The sequence below is a fragment of the Varroa jacobsoni genome, unplaced genomic scaffold (genome assembly GCF_002532875.2).
Source record: "Varroa jacobsoni isolate VJ856 unplaced genomic scaffold, vjacob_1.0 scaffold_1428, whole genome shotgun sequence".
Classification (NCBI taxonomy): domain Eukaryota; kingdom Metazoa; phylum Arthropoda; class Arachnida; order Mesostigmata; family Varroidae; genus Varroa; species Varroa jacobsoni.
In genome coordinates this window covers 59,817-78,600 of record NW_019214330.1, presented here as the reverse complement: position 1 = coordinate 78,600, position 18,784 = coordinate 59,817, and the positions used below count along the sequence as shown (strand labels likewise).

The following is an 18,784-nucleotide window of genomic DNA, read 5'->3' as shown; positions in this document are numbered from 1 at the left end:
GTCGTTGCTGCGGCTACTACTGTCGATGCCGTCGTCTACCGCGGGTAGTTTGGACACGGTCGGTTTAGAGGAGCCAGTGAGAAGCGGAGGTGAACAGGGGGGTTTGGAGGGTAGAGGAGTGTCTATGAATGAAAGAGAAAAAGATTGGGATCTGATGGAAAAGAACCTAGAGTAGTGCCACTCTTGCCCCTTGCCTAGGCCGCGAAGTGCCAGTGGGCAAAACCTGGCATGACGTTGGGGGCTGGCCGGAGAGCCGGATCTGGCGCAATACGATGTCTTAGAGATCTTGCTCTCCTTACTTCGTATGGGCCGTACTAAGCCAATGTGGCAACGCAAGGGAAAAGTGGGACAGCAGGGTGGAAAAGAGAAATAAGGCCGTCACAGTGAGGCAGAGAAATTTTTGTGCAGTCGTAGCGACAAAGGTGGCAGTCTAGTACAGCTGCTCACCGAGTACAATGGTGAGAAGTGAAGATGGAGGCTGACTTGCCTGCTCTACGGAACTACGACTGGGACTCGCCTTGAATGGATAGATAGGCACGTTGAAATGATGATGAATGAATCATCAATACACTTCTTGCACAGAGGTGCGTTCTTCTCGATAGGAACGTCTGTCGCTTTGATCGAAGCTTATTCGCTGTGGTAGAACCTGCCCAAAACGCAACACCGACTGTTCAGCTTCTGAAGAATACCTTCCATCGAGTAAGAGATAAACATGGACACGTCGTAGGATCTGCCATCTTTAAAACGAAGCGAGCTAACAGTGTTACATTTTTTCATTATTCGTGTTTACCGCGTCATCAATACGTCGCGTGAACAAATAGAACGCAGTAAGATTGAGACGAGTAATAGGACAAACGATAATACTTGCACAGACCCTATGACGTATGGCAAAAGAAAGACATGAGCCTTTCATCCTTTCCTAGCAAACGGCCCATGAGTAAAAATTGCTGTATCTGTGTGCAAAAAAAAAATATATATATATACACTAGTGTCGTTCTATCGATCATCGTTTTCTGAAAGCCTGCAAAGTGGTTAGTCGATACGAACGAGGTCCACTATGTACTTAACGAAATCCACGGGCTAAATACTATTACAATGAGGAGTGAATTCCTTTCCTAATTAAGTTGCATGATATTATCTGAATAATATTAAACCGCCGAAAAAGGTGACGGGGCTTCTATATAATGTTTGATAATGCATTACTCAATGACGTAAAAACTGACATCTAGATATGAAGTACAGTGGTTTATTTATAAAGGTGCTACGATAAATAACCTAACATAATCGGAACGCCATAACATGGAATCTGCCTAAAATCAGAAGATAAATAAAAATATTTGTTAGTTGGTACAAGCTTGTAAGGTTATCGAAGGTAGGCATAGTACATGCTGGAAATGCCACGTATCAATCGGCAACTGAACAGATACAACTGAGAGAAATAACTTGCTTTAGTAAATGCAATTCGTATCTCCATTTTTTCTGAGAAGTCCTGCTGATCTTGTCTTGCCCTGCGCGGTGTGGAGGCATTGCCTAGAGATTTTTGCGGCACTGATACAATGTATCGTTGGCCATGAGGCATTTGTTGGTGCCAATATCCTTCGAATCGTAATTTATTGACCAAGTCACAACTGTGGGACCCAGAAAAGGACTCTCGGAGAGGCGGATTTTGGCCTAACCCTTGTCTTATTTTCTTGTTTTGAAACAAATGGCCAAATTCTCAGCATAATGACAGTCATCTGCAAGCATGGACATGCGTCGCTTACATCCTATATCTTACTTGCTAAAGATACCTACCGAGTCTTAATATAAAGAGTATCATATAATAATTACAACTCGTTCTCTTGGTAGAAAGAGAAACGCCCATTTTGAACGCCTGTTGAAACACTTTATGCAATTCAACAGCATCGTGACGGTAATTATCAGTAGACGAGGCGGCGATGACCGCAAAAACACGAAATACATTTTCTCTCGCAGAACCGCGTCTGTATTGGCGCGTTTTTGATGTGAACATTACGTGGCTTTAACCGCACAAACCAAGAAAAAAGAAAAAAAAGAAAGAAGGAAAATATCTTAATAATCTGAATGTCTCCCAGACTGTTCACCACTGACCCCTTAACATCAGCTATATAAGCTTGTATAAAAAGGAGACAATATCTCTAAGGAATACCCCACATTCCCTACCCATGAAAGAAACGCAATACAAGCGCACGACCACCTCCCACACGTACGAGAATATATGAACATGAATAGTGGGTGTAACTCTGGCAGAGGCTGATTGGTTGCCTGAACGCTCACTCTGCAGTCGCTAACTGATCTCAACGTGTCTGACCCAATACTGACCCCCCTTCACGGCTGCTTTCCTAGCGTTGATTACCTAGGACTGAGCACTGGCTACCCGCTGCCACCCAGGCTTGGCGACTCCAGGCCTCCCGAACGCTAATGGATCGGTAGGGGTTGACTTAAGTGAAGTTACCAATCGCCATCCTCACCACTGCTGTTGCCACATTCTAGCAATGGGTAACTGTGGTACGATGGGGAGAGAAGCCAAGAATCATGGGGGCAAATAATGGTGGGGGGCTCATCTCCATTGTTCACCTTTCGTTGGCAGATGTACGGCAAAACCGACACGCTGAAAGACAGAAAATGAATGATCAACTATTGGGTGAGTTAAATAACGTTTAGTTTTTGCTGTTTGATGTGACGACAGTGTGTGCGTGTATGTATCCATACTTTGTCGTTAAGGAAAATGATCGGGAAAAAGTCGTACTCAGTTCGCATTGAACGACAACAAACAGAAACCACCGCACTCCGATCGCTTTCAGTCTCTTGACCCACGCCTGCAGCACTGACTGTTACTGCTAGCAAGAGCATACGAGGTTAATGACAGAGTGCTAGAGCAAATTGGCATTAAAAGGTTGAGTTCTCAGGTACACAAAATACGAAGTAAGCCTATGAATCTAGCCTCTGAATGGAAAATTTAGAGACAAGGGAAAAGTCTGGCATCAAAAAGGGTCGAGTAAGACTATGAATTTGGAACGGGTAAAAAGTCAAAGGTAGGTGAACAAAAGTCAGATATTCCAAACAGGTAATTCGTCTTAAAGATGCTTGATCGCTATGGGATCGCTTGCTTGTTCGCTGACTCAGTCCTCTTGCTATAGACCAAACCTTGAGCTGCCGTTCTAGAAGCATCAGCACACGAACATTTCGTATATCGCAGATCGACCGTTCTATTCGTCAAATGTTCCATGTCTCCTCAGTGAAGGGCAACCGGAGGCACTGGGGATACGGCGCCGGCGATGACGACATATTAGTTCAGTTGTGTGAGTGGGTACATTCGTAAGGACAAATGAACGCGTAGTCGAAGCTATGGTGTTAGAGCGCGACGACGATAAGAATGTCGACTGTGCAGCGGTCTGGTTGAATATTCTTCACGATTCTCAACGTTAGTCGCAAGTGCGGAGCAGACATGAGGGCGACGGCAAGACAATCAGGAGATCGACCAAGACGATTGGGGTATGCAATAGCAGCGCAAGTCCCTGAATTCTGAAACTAATTACGAGGAGCGAAGTAACCGGCGGTTATGGCTCATTTAACAAGATCTCAACTATTTGCGTGGAGGCACGTATGTGGGCTTCTCAGTACGGTAGTTGGTGTCGATGGTGCCTCTATACGGGAAAAGCCAAGGAGTACCATTTTGCTGCTGTGGAAAACATGAAAGGGATGTGTTTCGTCATAGGCAATTTTCTACCGAACGATTCTACGGTATAACTGCTGCGACTACGGCAGGTAACTGAAAATGCTGCAACGAATAAGCGCAGATGCGAACCCATGTAAGAGTCAGAGAAAGGGTCTTTTTCACATTGGGTTAAAACAGAATAATGTGTGTTGCTAGTGATTAACCGGACTACCGACGGTCGGCTTTTCTTGCTTGCTGGCTCGTCAAAGAAGATGGCGGAGCCGGAACCGCAAGGCAGGACAAGTGAAAGAGACACAGAGCCAGTATGGTTCCCAAGCGGACAGACTGAGGTCTAGAAAGTTGCTGGTTTGTTAGTTGTACTGCTCTAACTTGTCGAAAACGGAAGTTTGACCATGTGATCATACGGCTCGGTGAAACGCAGTCTGCGAGCAGTGGACCAGTCTGAAATGAGACGTTTCATAGAATCAGCGTAATGGACAAGCCTCAGCCAAATCTTTTCCAAGGGAAGGCAATTGCTCAGCCGGGTGAAGAGGCTCCAGGGGAATGGGCATACAAGCCAAGTTACGAGTAGTGTAGCATAAGGTAGACGACGATGGGGAGGCAAAGACAAGATAAGCCGATAAGGGACCTCACCTCAATAAGCTCAATGCAATTTGGATGAAAAACAAATTCACGGCAGGAAGAAGTAAAAGAAAGTCGGAAAAATAGGGAAGGGAAAAAGAAAAAAAGGGCAATCCATGAGCCTAAGACTCGATCCTGCACTAACGGAAGAACGAAAAAGATTTGGCTGCTACTAGCGGTGTTGGTAGCGGCGGTAAGTGTGTATGCAAGACTTACTGTAGGACGAACGGCCAGAAACATGATACCCTTCTAACCAGCGGCGCGTACCGGAAGAGAAAAGTCAAAAGGGCAAATATGGGCGACGAGGCCATGCAGGGTCGAAAGTCAAGATCTAGGTTGAGGGCAAGTAGAGCTACATTAGCTGCCTAATGCTCTGGCTGTAACGTTCTTAGCTAGAAAAAGAAGCCCTGCCGACGAACAAACAACGATAAGGACTATCCACGAAAACGGACAATGATCCGAACGACAAATAGACAAAAAGGACGACTATTAGTGTCATTATATTCGCTCGTAGCGTGTACCAACGTTGGCAAAGTTTGCGGTAGTAGCAGCGTGGACGAGATCTTCGGGTATGACAAAACGGCGCCTCCGGACCTTGACAGTGATAACTATAATTTTAATTAGTTTCTCTGCTTCGCGCTGGTGCATTATCTTTTAGGATACTAATATCAATCTTATTTTCGTGCTTTGTTACGCTGTTTGTCCAGGGTCTCAAATTAAAGTACGTTTTTTAACGAAGTGGCCAGGAATGAGTTGGATTTAGCGCTTTGCTATCACAGTATAGTTTCATGAGTGAACATCTATTAGGTATTTCTCTTATCGTGCCGAAACGATAAAGCTTAAGAGCTCAAAACGCCCGTAGAAGTAGAACCAATGCATGGGGAATAATGATTAGCTGCAATAGGGACCTGTACAAGACCACAAATGAAACACTTTCTTACATTTATTTTCCTTATTTATTCTTTCATTCGCCATTTCTCACAAGCAACATAATCCGGGAAATCCACACTGATTTCACAGGTTTGTCCGTATCCTTTTTCTCCTCAGTAGCGCCATTCCAAGCACTTTCCCGGCTGTCGACCATCTAGCTTCGGAAAATTGTATTGGGAAGTGGCAGCTGGAGACTGCCTACAGATGAAGGCAGCCTCAGTACTAGGCTTTATAAAGGATACGTTCATAAGAAGCTGCGAGCAGAGCTGAAAGGAAGAACGGAAGAAAAGGGAATGGCGAAGTAAGGCCTTAATAGGTCACTACATTACGATTCTCAAGGCTTTGCTCCAGTATCTCTGGCTTAGCTGCATTCATGCCGTGAAATACACAACCATTTTTGTAGACAGGCAGGCAGGCAGGCAGACAGACGCAAAAGCACACATTCACTACTGTGTTATCATCGGAGGTAGTCATTTGTCAGCTAGTGAGTTCCAGCTGTTTGTCAAGATTTGCATCTGTCGCTGCTTGCACTGTGTGAGCTATCGCACTCAGGATCGTTAGTTCACGAGTACAGTTATCGTGGGGACTGGAAGCCGTTAGTATAGATCGTCTATAAGAGAAATTCCGTGCCAGCACGCGTTGTGGCGGAAAATGAGTATTATGCCTCTCTCCCTCACGTTTTCTTCACTCCGTCTGCTTCCCGCTTGAGCTACGTTAAAGCAGGTCACTCTCAACCCTGCTAGCTTCAGAAGCTTCCGCCGTTGAACAAGGAACTGCCGCCGCCGGTCCTACAATTTCACCAAGCTAACCCTCTCTCGCGTTCTCTCCGACGAGCTACAGCGTTTGGAGTAGCTTGCATTGGGTTCACCTTTCATACTCTCAATGGACACTAGAGAATAAAAGGCTGACGTGGTTACCCGTGGCAGTGGTGACTTTTTGAAAAGCCCTCCACACCATCGCTGACCGAATGGCCACCAGAACCACTAAATACAGAGTCTGCGGCCGTCGTGACTGCAAGCCTCTTCACTGAACACGAACGAAATGAGCAATGATACATGTGCACTTAGACATTTTGCCCTCCATCCGTCCGTTTTAATGTGGAGCCAACTTGATTTTCCAATCATGGATAGGATGAATTTGGCAACAGCTGAAGCGGTGACGCGTCGAAGTTGTGAAAGGAAGTGTGTAATGATAAACTACGTTTCCAAACCTCTATTAATTTAATATTAGAAGAGACTGAGATTGCTTTAAATGGTTTACATATATCGCACTGGAGTTAACCGTTAATTGTAACGTAGTTACTGATAATGCATAGTTTGAAAAATGACATTTAAAAGTCTTATTAAAGGAAACTATTAAAGGCTTCCACTTTTAAAAAGCCCTACCGGGGCTGTTATGGATTAGGCTGGATAATGCGTTCGTTGAATTAAAAGAAAATCTGCATGTATTAATGATGTTTGAAGATCGGGTAAAATCGTTACCAATACGGCGTCACCAGGTGACCCCCGCTATACTAAAGACCAAAACGTCAGTATATATATTTGCGCAATATCTTCCTGTATATATATTGCGCGGAAGGTAAATAAAAGTATTGATCTGTTCGCTTATGTTGCTGGAATGATTGATACTATTGTATTTAAAGTAGGTTTAATTTTTTTCAATCAAAGTTTGGAATATGTAACCACTGCGTATTCCACAAGAACATCTTTCATTTAGTCGACTTTATCTAAAATAACAGAATAATCTGATATTTTTTGAGGCCGTTATTTTGTGTTTTATATACTTTGTGTGTACATTCGCAAGGAAACAAATTGATAACGTGACTCCCGAATAATTAAAAGAAAATGAAAAAAAGTTTATCCGAAAGGCTATTTTCTTTTGTACGTACAATCAATAGCGCCAATATGGGTTTTGAGTGAACGAATTCTTCAGATGGGATCGCTGCCCCTCGGCCCATTGCGGTGGCCCTCGTCGCTTGAGCCGAGCGAAGAATCGCAGTGGATCTCCCTCGCAAAGTTCATTAGTACAAAGTTCCTAAAAGGATCCTTGACACAGAACCTGTAGCGTTAATTGATGTCACAAAAATTTTCAATAGCATCTCCCGCACCGCGAGAGGATTTTCTAATCTGACTAATGGCAAACCTTATTTGAACAACTACTTTTTAACTGCATATATTAACAGCGTTGTTGCAAATGGCAATTCGTTAACACGTGGAACTTGTCAAAAGTTGGTTTTTATATTTGTACATTACGCGAGTTGACGGCTCTGCTATATAAATTTCCGCGAAAATAAACCGCCTCTTTCGCTATTCAACTTCCTTCTATTAAGACAGATTCGCTACTCCTCCGCTAATGCAGACATCTGTTACTCTCAAATAAACCGGGCTAACATTAACACTCGGCCTTTCCGCAAACATTTCTAAAATGAAGGTGCTCTACTTAATACTCCTCAATTTCCCATCAGTATAGCAAGCACCTTAAACAACTTTGACAGGCCAGTCATTCGATTAAGGTAACCTGCAACGTGCTTTGCCTTCGCATTTCTTTGAATTAAGCCTAAAATCCTATGCTTGCAGCATTACGGGATCTTTGAGGCTTTCCCCCAGTATATAGTTTTGCAGCTTTATAAATCCTTTCCTGAACCAACCATTACGTAGGCTATGACGGTTTAGGACAGGATGTTTTTCTAGTGATCAAGGATCCAGCCTAATGCAATTCAGACCACATTTGAATTCTGAAGTTCAAGCGTGCACATTTTACTGCAATACATACACATATATATTTCGAGTCTGTTGTTTTCTATGTGCGAATCAATGTACATATCCAAAGCGACTCAAACGACAACTGACCTCCACCACTGACAGTCTTCTAGGACTGCTCTCAGTAACGACCATAGGACGTTGCTAGCCCAACTAAATTATATAGCTCGTTCCCCGAGATATCAACATAGTATATTTGCTGCTCGCTGTCAGCCCATATTTGCGGCATAGGAAGCCACGAAGTATTCTGCTCTGAGTTATTGACATGGCTTATAGTGAGTGGCCCGGCGTTGACGCTGATTTTTGTTGTTAGAGCGTGTTATATGCGAGGATGATTTAACCATTGGCTGATTGTAGTCTTTTTAGACTAATACTGTTTTGGTGGCAATACTTTAAAATGAAGTTTCGTAACTTCACTTTTCACCTCAATTAAATCGAAATAGGAGCTCACACTAATGATTATGCGCATTTTGAAGCTGTCTTGGTAAATTGTTTGTGATTACGACTGAACTATTATTTGTCCACCTTTGCTCTATAGAAATTATCAAGGGCAATGTCGCTACGAGCGCAGTTCTCGTGTTATGACGGACGACCAAAATCCAACTTCAGTCAAGCACTGTACTTAAGTTATCAAGTTAAGCTCATGATTAACATCGAATACAAACAAGAAATTTTGCACGTAATTATATTTTATAGAAATACGCCATGTTATCTTAGCTGAGTGAATTTAATTTAATTTAATTTAGAATGTCGTTATAGCTTTTTTAGCTCAGGAAAACATAACATCGTATACATTATGCTTATTTTTTTACTACTTGTTTTTCTCAATGATCTTTTTCTATATGATTTGATACATATTATATTAGGTGATTACAAATAATCATCAAAGTCGCCCTGTTTACCTAATACCAAAAAAAGAAAACTAATCAGTTACTGAGTCAATGTATCAAAGGATGCCTCTACAATTTGTCTTCTTTCTTGTCTTCCGTGCCGCAGTTTCTATATCACTTTTCGTTTTCCATTTTGACAGCCCAAAGGTTTTAACGAAATCTCACGCCGGCTCTGTTTCGCTGTCCTCTTTCGAAATATACTTCAATACGCCAAAAATGTTATGTTCGCGTGTTGTTCCTTTCAGAGAAATGTATGGGTCTCGTATTCAAGCGTCTGCGTATACTTCTTGTTCATTTCAACTGGTCTACGAGGGACGCTAGTAATGTCTGCTCGAAAGGAACAATAAACGGGTATGAAATATAAATGCCCTCCTTGTACGAGGCATACTGGATTCGCATTTTGAAATTTCCCCCGACATGTTTCACTCCTATTACTTTTGGTATGAAAGTACTTGGAACGAGTCTACTTCCCTTTGCCGAATCGATTGATTACTCGATCCTATAAATAGGATTGTGTCAAATTGGAGACAAACATTAATTCATCGGGTATACACCGATTTAGACTAGTGTTCTTGTGGGCGGTTATGACAACACACGAATGCCCCCTCTTCCAGGAGTGTTCACGCGTTCCTCATACGAATATGAAGGCATGAAAAACAAGAACACAGGCATCAGGCTAGTTACCCCATAGTGATTTCTACTTTCCTCCCAGACTAAGATTAGAGCTAATCTGTTCGAACCATTTAGCTGTGTCATGATTTTTAAAGCGCCGTCTTTCCTTCGCTTCTCTTCAGCCACGTTAAAACCTGTCGCTTGCTTATAGCCCTTCATAGGATGTTGAGCTCACACGAATTAAAATGTAGTCCTCTTTTGTGCTCTGCGTTTGCCCACCGGCTACCCAGCCCCTATATTCCTGTTCGTTCAATGCTTTCCCAAACCCTCAAGACCAGCCACGACCACTTCTTCCATAATCAGCCGCTTAGCCTAGCACGGTCAGCCATCGCGTACAGCATGACCATCACAAGTAACCAAACGGATCCACCAGGTCACTCAGCTCTAGGCCTACTTTTAGGGTGCACAGCTTCCATTTCCTGTCCATTCGGTACCTTACCCGTTGTCTTTCTCTCCCTTCTTATCCTCTGTCTTTCACTTACATGAGGGAGACAGACACCCACCTCCAATCCCACAGGAACGACTCTCAAGTGACCGGCAGCTCGAATAGCCAGTCGACCAGTCTTGCTTGCTATCTTATCAAACCTAAGATGGGTTTTCCTCTACTGCTAGAGACGAGTTTTTCTTAAACCGCTTCGCGAGTGCTGGCGCGAAACAGGTTCGAGGCTCACCTTGCCTTCTTCGTCCCTTGTGTCGGGGCAAACCACTTTGCTCAGTTTTTTCTTCTTTGGGCCTTTGATCCATCTAGCGGGTCGGCATCGTACAATGCAGCAGCGCACGTCGCGATGAAGGTGGCCGTTGAGATTGCTGACGTTGTCGGTGTTGCCGTCGTCGTAGCCCTGGTAGCAGCAGCAGACGCATCGTCGACATGTCGCTTTCTCCTAACTTCAGACATCTGAAATTCTCCTATAAAAGTGATCTTGAAGTTGACGAGGAGACCTCGTCCCCTACGTTTTCTCCCTCAATCTTCCTCCAAACCACTGCCCTTACATGAATGGTCGTAGCGGTGGCATCAACGCTTGTGGTGGGTGTTATTCAACCATTGTTATTAACACTGTCTTTCCGCGTTTCCTAGTTTTCAGAGAGAAGGGTGTGTATAAACTCAAATATGCACGAGGAAGCTGAAGAATGAGCGTGTGTCAGCATTAAGCAAAATACTCGTCTAAAAGCTATTATTGCGCTGGCAAGCGACAGCAGCTGAGGACGATTAAAATTCTCTGAATTTCTATTGTAGTATTACCTGATTAATCTGTGCATATAACAAACAGTCGTATAATATAGCAGTTTTGAGAACATGATTATGACTTAATAATAAGTAATAAAAAAGCCACATAAAGGCCTGAAACTCGTGTACAATGGCATTTGCCCGTTCAAAATAAACATTCTTATCATTTATAATCGTTGTGTCGTCAGAGAGCATCTGCGTATTTTCTAGACTGAGTCGTCGATATTTCGAAGGCGGCTGAATTCCGTGATCATACGTGCAATGTCACGTTTAATGAGACGAATCGTATGCCCACGTGTTTCGTCTTGCCATTTCCTCTCTAATAGATCTTTTACGGCGGCAAATAGCGTCGTTAGTAAGCTCTGTTACGTTACAGTCTGCGGACATAGTAGATAAGTTATTAATTACTAACGCATGCACAGATTTCTCGTTCCTATTGTCTACCTGTTCAGCCAGGCATCCCGAGATCATCTATTTCAGAGCTCGAGTTCCAGATAGTTTGTTCCATCAGAGGCTGACGCAATTGCGATCACACGCATAATTGGAATTTGTAGCTCGTGTGTGCAGCGTCCATTAAATCCCACGTGGATTAAAAAACCAGAGATTCATTCGGTTTTCAGGTACACCTATGGTCCACACAGTCGTAATATAATTTCCAGCACCGCTTCACCAATACGATATATAATCGACACCGCTAGTTCTACGCATTTGTTACGAACTACCGCGTCGTTTATAGCGTTGGTTCAGTGGGTGCGCCAAGTCGAAGCACACGCTTTTCGCCAGTACCGACTATAACAGGACAATGATCTTCCTTTACAATTGCTCGTCCGCATTTTTACACGCCATCGATGCACGCTGTTAGCACAATCATGTTGAGGCAACAGAAAAAAGGCAAAACTTGGCCAAATATAGCATGAGCGTTTGGTGAAGATCGGTTCATTACGCGACTAAAAACAACCCCTTTCGCTCAGTAACGGTCGGCCTTTTTGAACGAGCTGTGTTATCTATCAAAGACTGTGCACACGAACGTAAAGTTTCTATTTCTCACACTGCTTTGCCGTTGCCCAAACACTCGCCGCCCTCCGGCGTGGCTTTTTTTTCTCTGTTACGCGGCAAATATGTTTTGCAGTGCCCAGTGTTGTTTAGACTTGAGTGCAAATCTAGCTACGGTTGAAATAATGGAGTAAAGAGATTGTGGGTGGTAACTAGAATGCCAGCTGAATGCACCTGTTGTAGTTGCGTGCTTTCGACCGTTTGCCGTACACTTTTTCCCTGATTTTAACTCTGTTTCCCTTATGTTGGCGCACAGGCAACCGTCGGTTCTACCAAGGACCTCGTTGCGATGCCCCGAGCTTCTAACCTGTTACGAGCTTGCCTTCGACGCTCTGCTGCCTGTTCGAAAAGAACAACCATTAACTAGGATCCACATATAGTGCAGTTGCCGGTGCATAGCTGCTACCGTCACTGTCGCCATCGCCGGGGCTGCTACCGAGGTAGCGCGGAGACCCACCATTGCGTGAATAATTGCGTTTTTGTTGTCGAACCAATCGAGGAGGGAAGCCAGCGTTCGTCTTTGCCATTTCGTCGTAATGGGGAGTCTCAAGAACTCACCGGCTGCCAACACGGCCCTTCCTTCGCCACCCTTGCAAGGGCTCGAGACACCGCTCTGCCAGCAGCTACCAAACCCCTCCCACCAATGCTAGTAGCTCCCAAATCTTTTATCCACCCAACTATCACTGTCGTTTGTACTCGAACTGATTGCGCTGATCTGTAAGGGTAGGACTTCTCTAAACTCTTGGCAACGCTGTTGTGCGTTGTTCCCGCTTTCTTCTGATCGCATCGCCAGCGCTGCGCTTCTCGCGCCCGAGGCGATGTCCCGTTTTCATCACCACTACCAGCCTTCATTACTCATATGGCAGTAACTACGTAGAAAACACTGCTGCATAAGAATTTGAAACGGCTAAGCCTTTTGTCGACAGCGGGCAATGGCTAACGGTAAATACTTTTCTCTGTCGCTGCTGTAGTTTTGCAAGTGGTAGGGCAGTCAATTTTGCTCCGGGTAGAACCGATTATTTTGTTGAGCCAGGTGCCCTTCGGTGTCGTCATAGCAAGCGTGCTTACACAACGTTCTGAAGCAGGCTCACTTCAAACCCAGTTGTCGGTCCGTCTATTCATAGTTTTAATGTATCATCAAGCCTTCTCGTTCGACTACGTCGTTTAGGGCGAGTCTGACCTAGAACAATATGGTTCGATTGAATAGCCATGTTATTTTCTTGGCATTATTCTACTCCTTTAAGCATATTGAATTCATAAAAATACTGCTTTTGTTCATATTATAAGTTATCAGAGATATAGCGTTTGGGGTTAACATATGCTGTTTTCATATATACGTATTCGCTGGGAGCTTAGTAGACCTTTGCTGTCTTTTTATATCCTTTCTACAACCCCAGATTATTCATACACTTCTGTCTCCTATAATGTTCTGAGAGACGTGCTCGGTCAGTGCATTCCATCCACGCAAACACCGCTTTTCTGTTCCATGTCACCAGTCACTGGACTTTTTCCCAGCAGAACTGTTGTTCGTTATGATTTCACAAGCACTTCACCACTATCAAAGGAACTCACGAAATGCATGCTGCTCTAGTGAGTACAATTAATTGTTGCGATACTTGAATGTCTGACCCTGAAACGCTGTCTGTCCCTATGCTTCGCTTTGGGTTCGAAATTTCAGTTTCAAATCGTGCCATCGTTAAGGGGCAGAAAGAAGGCCATTTTGTGTTGGTGTTACTGAACGTTTCTTTTCCTTCTATTGAACCTTATTCGCACTTCATCTCTCTTCCTATTATAGGATTCCTGTTAGGTCTCTACTGGTCCGACTAACACACATCAATTTCAATCTGTGCACTACTATAGGCAAAGTAATGTCTGCTTCCGCCTGAGTAGTCTGTTTCTGTCCTGAACACTGAGCCCATTTTGTCCGTATATGCTGGCGCTTTCTTTCCGCACCTTTTCTGGCGTCCGCGGTCCCCGTCCCGGATGTGCTCAGACTACCAGCGGCCTTCGTCCACCTAAGGATGTCACTTAGCGGAGTCTGACAGTGCGTAAAGCGTTGAGAATGGGCAGGCGACGACGACGACTCTGAGATATTTCCCCCAGAGAATATTTGCTAATTACACTTCTCTGGGAGGCTCCCACTGGTGTCTCTTTTTTTCAGCCAGTCTGTATTAGTGGTTTCCTCTTTTCCATCCTTGTTTAGCGAGGTGGCAACGTTCTCGCTTAGGATCATCGCCAGCACCAGCTTCAACTCGAAGGTGCCCTCATCCTGTCCCACTACGAGGACGTCCAACAAGCCTGCATCGTCTCTGTCTTGCTTCTCGCGCCTCCAGTCTTATGCGTATTATCTGCCGTAGCGCAGTCGGTAAAGTCAAAATATCAACGTCGGCCGGATAGCAGGACCAGTGTAAATGCTGCGCCTAACTCTCCTGTTCCATTTTATGCCATAGTCTCTTCCCCTTTCTGCCCCTTTTTTCTCACCATGCATAAGGAGGATGTACTCTAGCAGAACAATTCGGCAGTGGATTTCACCGTTCTGTCCCAATTAATAATCGTTAAATTTTACGTCACCATCCCTTGTATCTGTTTCCTTTTTGGAAGTTTGGCTTCTGCCTCTACTTCACTAAACTAGACACAGAGTGTACGAGAGTATATAGTAGAGGACAGGGAAAGCGATCGATTGAGAAGGGAAGTTGAATGAACGAAACAGGACATCAGAAGCATCGTCCTTTCTATTTTCTTAGACTCTTCTATCCGTGTCTCTTTTCAAAGACGAGAAAATTGTACAACTAACGCTACATAACTACTTTACCATTTACTGGGGATTCTCCTCTTCATTGCCTCCGCTCACTCCCACTGCAACAGTCTCGTTTGGGTTCGCTTGTACAGGAAAGTCCGCAGAGGAGGAATGACAAACAGAAAAAGACCGCGCGACCGAAACAAACGCTTGTCGTTTGTAGCAAAGCAAAGAAAAAGCGGAAGAACGAACAGCGACCAAATGAGATTTTAATGTAGGCTTGTGGCTGCTGCCGCTTTTGAGTGCCGGATGGCTCCTAGAGGCTTTAATGAAATCCGGAAGAAGATTACGGCGCGACGCCCTGCGCTCTCCGGATCGAAAACGCAGTCGGGACTCTAGCCACTGCAGTCACAGTAACCCACTGCTTGTGTAGTGTCATACGTGGCGCAATCCCGAGCCACTTCGAATAGCATGATAGCAATGGCGTACAATTGTACCCCGTATATTGTGGTCGTCGTCGTCGAGTATTCCAGCGGGTTCGCTCAAATCGAGTTTGGTGGCTTAGTTCAATCTATCTATTGGTTGGGTAGAGGAAACTGAAGAGCGGGAAGTGCTACTGGCAATGGTGGGTTATCGGAAAATACTCAAGTCGTGCATTCTACCGCCATCCCTAGCATGGCTCTTAGTTGTATCCCCATAACTCCGTACACACCTTTTCCGGCCACTGCCACCAGGCCAAAGGACGTCCACGGCCATCTCTCTGTCTCTCTGACCGATCAACCAACACAGAACAGGAATTCGCACTGGCTCGCTCCGGCTTGTGCAAAGCGAATATTACTCGTTAATGGAAACACGTTTCCGCTGTTGGCTTTGGTGTTGATCGTCACCATGAGAGGCCCGGCTTGGCCTGCTGCTCGTTGTTAAGTTGTCCTAAGGAGAAACGGAAAGAAAGGAGGGGAAGAGCTGCTACCGCCGCAGCAACGGAGAACGCAGGAATAATTTAGGTGAATTCCCGAGCTTTTCCTGGACATATAAATCTTTACGAATCGTAAAGGTCGGAAAGTGTTTAAAGTTCAGACCCATTCGGAACGGCTGGGAACTGGATGAAACGCTAAGGTTGGTAGGCGAAAGGGATCTTTCCAAGGAATCGTTTCAATGCTATTTGCATTCCTTCTATTTTCTTCTGACAATATAAAGTCAATCGGGGCTGTGCGCCTAGAAACCAGTGATATTCTAAGGTATGTAAATCTTGTGCGAACCTTTTTATCGAAACGCAAGTAGGATTCAGTGGGACACGCCCACAAATACCACTTTTTGCGGCCAACTATGGCAGGCTTCCTTGGATACACTCCTCAAGCGGAAAGAGAAAAGGACGTAATAGTTCTGGCGTAGTTACAGTGCCGCCCTGCCATCTCGATAACTCCGCTGTGAATGGAAACCGGCTCTGTGCGCGAGTTACCGTGCAAGGGCAGTCTAGCCTGAGTAGAGGCAATGTTCGCAACGCGTTTTCTGCAGCGCCACTGACTACGCCGCAGCAAAGAGGTACAGATAGCTTACCTGAAATAAATGAGCCCAATTAACTTTCCCAAAATGAAAAAAACCTATGGGCTAACGTTGCCGAAAGCAATATGTAGGCGTTGTGCGTATTGTCACTCAACATTTAACTATTTGCACTCACAGCCCAAATTTGCCCTTAGCTCTACTATCTATATTTCAACTACGTTTGCACATGCATAGAGCAACCGCCGCTATTTGTGTTATGTCACGTTTCAGTTACTATCACTTACTCACTGTAGAATTCCCCTTCAGTTTGTGGATGAGCCTGGGAACGGCTTGTCTATCTGTGTAACGACACGACGGGCGGGGACTCTTCTGTCACTCCGGCCACTTTTTAAGACTGAAGAATCATCTCTAGTGACTAATCGCTAGAACCCTTATAATTACAGAGACGCCAATGTCTTAGTGCGCTATTAGCATCATTTGTGATTTTCATTTTTCACTTCGAATTCGGCTCCTAAATACGCCATTGCACAGCAAAATGTTAGGCCGAGCCATCGATGTGACGGACGGACGTCGACCTTTCATTTCGTGTCAGCCTTTTTTGCCTCGGTCGTTTTCTGTAATCAGATCGAGTCATTACTCAAGCTGACCTGATTACTGATTACTTCTAAAAACTATTAGCATTAGACTCGCTTTGTCTCCTTTAATGCCTCACTATACGCAGCAAATGGCTAAGGATACAACCACAACAGGCTAGTAGTATTTTTCTGCCATTTCCTGCCCTCTGCCTTTCGTTGTCTACAGCAACAACTCTTACCTTTTCTTTTCTCTACTATTTTCTCGCTCCTCCTCACTCTTCCTTTCTGTGTCTCATTGAACTTTCTACTGATCCAGCCTCAGTTATCCCTGTCATTTCACTCTTACTATCTATTGGCTTGCTTGACTACCAGCGCCTATCTATTCTGACGTTTAGCCACTCCCTCGCGTGGAAAACCCTCTGTTCCGTGTTGATGTTTCCCTGTTTACTGCGTCATTTCCTTTGCTGATTTTATCCACACTGTTGAGGCACTGCTAGGGTACTAAGCCTGTGGGTCTTACAGGACCCGCCGAGTTCCATGGCCTCTTCGAACCTTTCTTTTAGTCGCCTTTTCAGCACCTTCAGCTCCTGCAGTGATTCTCTGTTGCGCTACGAGGCCACCGCCGCGATTGCGTCAGCGTTCGATGGCGCTCCTATTGAAGTCCCTGTCCTATGTAGGTGCCTACCATAGGTCATCTGACATTTTGTTCTTTTCGTCTACGTCCTCTTCTCCGGCTGGCGCATTGTCCCCTCTTTCTCTGCACGCTCATGGCTTCCATTTCGAATGGTCTGCCGACCGATCGCGTAATGTTTTCTTCTGTATTTTCTGTATTTGGTCATAGTATCATGTAGGTGCGACTGCTGTAAAAAAACTAGGGTTGTTAGTGGGAAAAAATGAAAAATGAGACAGTGAAGAGGAACTAGTATTATCCTAACCACCATTATTGCTAACGCCGCTGTTGCTTCCGTTGCCTCAGACAAGACAACAAACAAAGAACTTCGCAATAAGATAATGTATATGCGTCGATAACCGCTGGTGTATACCGCTGCTAGTATTGCAGACTGGCTGGAAATGCGATACTTGTCTGTAGAGTACGCTGCTTGTCTTGCCGGGTCGTTACAACAGCGTCCGTTCACACCCAGTTGAAAGTGGCTGAAGGAATAAATGAAGCCGACCAAGCCATGAGGACCCATAAACCTATCTGGCTTTGTCTGCCTCGAGCAAAGCCCCACTGCAAAGCCCTGCGTTGATGTTCCGCTCTCGTTAAAGGAGAACACGATGCCAAGCATGAGAGTGACATGTCCGCTCAACCCTGAACAACAATGCTGTCTCGAGCCGCAGAGACGTGCAGCATGATGGAAGAGAATTCTCACTCACCCCATTGTTTTCTATACTTCCACTTGACGCGCCAGTGTATGTCAATGTCTGTGGACCAGGCATATGCAGCAGAGCTAGCAGCGCCCTCATCGTCGCCGCAGCTCTCCGCCGTGGATTTCGCCTGTCGTAGTCTGGCGTTGCGTAGAATACACGGATGTCTGTTTGTGCCTATGTATGCGTTTGTTCGCGTGGACGCGTTCGTTTTCGCATGTGTCCACACGTACACATACATATATTTGTAGCTGAACAATTGTTACGGTTACAACAACAGCCATCGCCAGTCAAGTCGACAGAACGACCCCAAATGTGGCCAAGGCAACAGGCCAGCAGAGGCCTGATGCTTTCAATGCCATCTGACAGGAGCACGTTAGTTGTAGAGTGGTAGAACTGCTGCTGATGCTGGCAACTGTCGAACCAAAGCAACTAAGCACATTTGTAACAGAACACGGTTGGAAAAGCCCGGAAACGTCCAGTAATTTCCCCATAAAGACCCCAGCGGCTAGTCAAGATTGCCGCCTGTCTGGATGAGCCATTTCACCCGTCGTCATCTAATTGATGTCACGGCTCAAGGAAGCGGCGTGCCGTTGCCGCTTCGTCTTGCTAGCAGCATTGCTCGCCAGCGAGGTTACTACAATTGCAACTGACGATTTCTATTATTGCCACAACTTGCAATAGAAGTATCCATGTCCTTGACAGGGAGACTCGTTAAGGACACTACAGATAAAGCGCATGCAATGTTGAAGTC

General features: G+C 45.0%; 1 protein-coding gene across 5 annotated transcripts in view; it reads right to left on the bottom strand.

The window, feature by feature from the left end:
- fz2 (frizzled 2) overlaps nt 1-18,784 on the bottom strand; it is a 95,152-nt gene that overhangs the window by 28,897 nt on the left and 47,471 nt on the right. The window contains exon 1 of one of the 5 annotated variants that reach the window (XM_086972309.1): nt 10,241-11,273. The exons of the other annotated variants lie outside the window; for them this stretch is intronic. The gene's annotated coding sequence lies outside the window, so the exon portion shown is untranslated. Of the gene's footprint in view, nt 1-10,240; nt 11,274-18,784 lie in introns of those variants that run through there. 5 annotated transcript variants of the gene reach the window in all.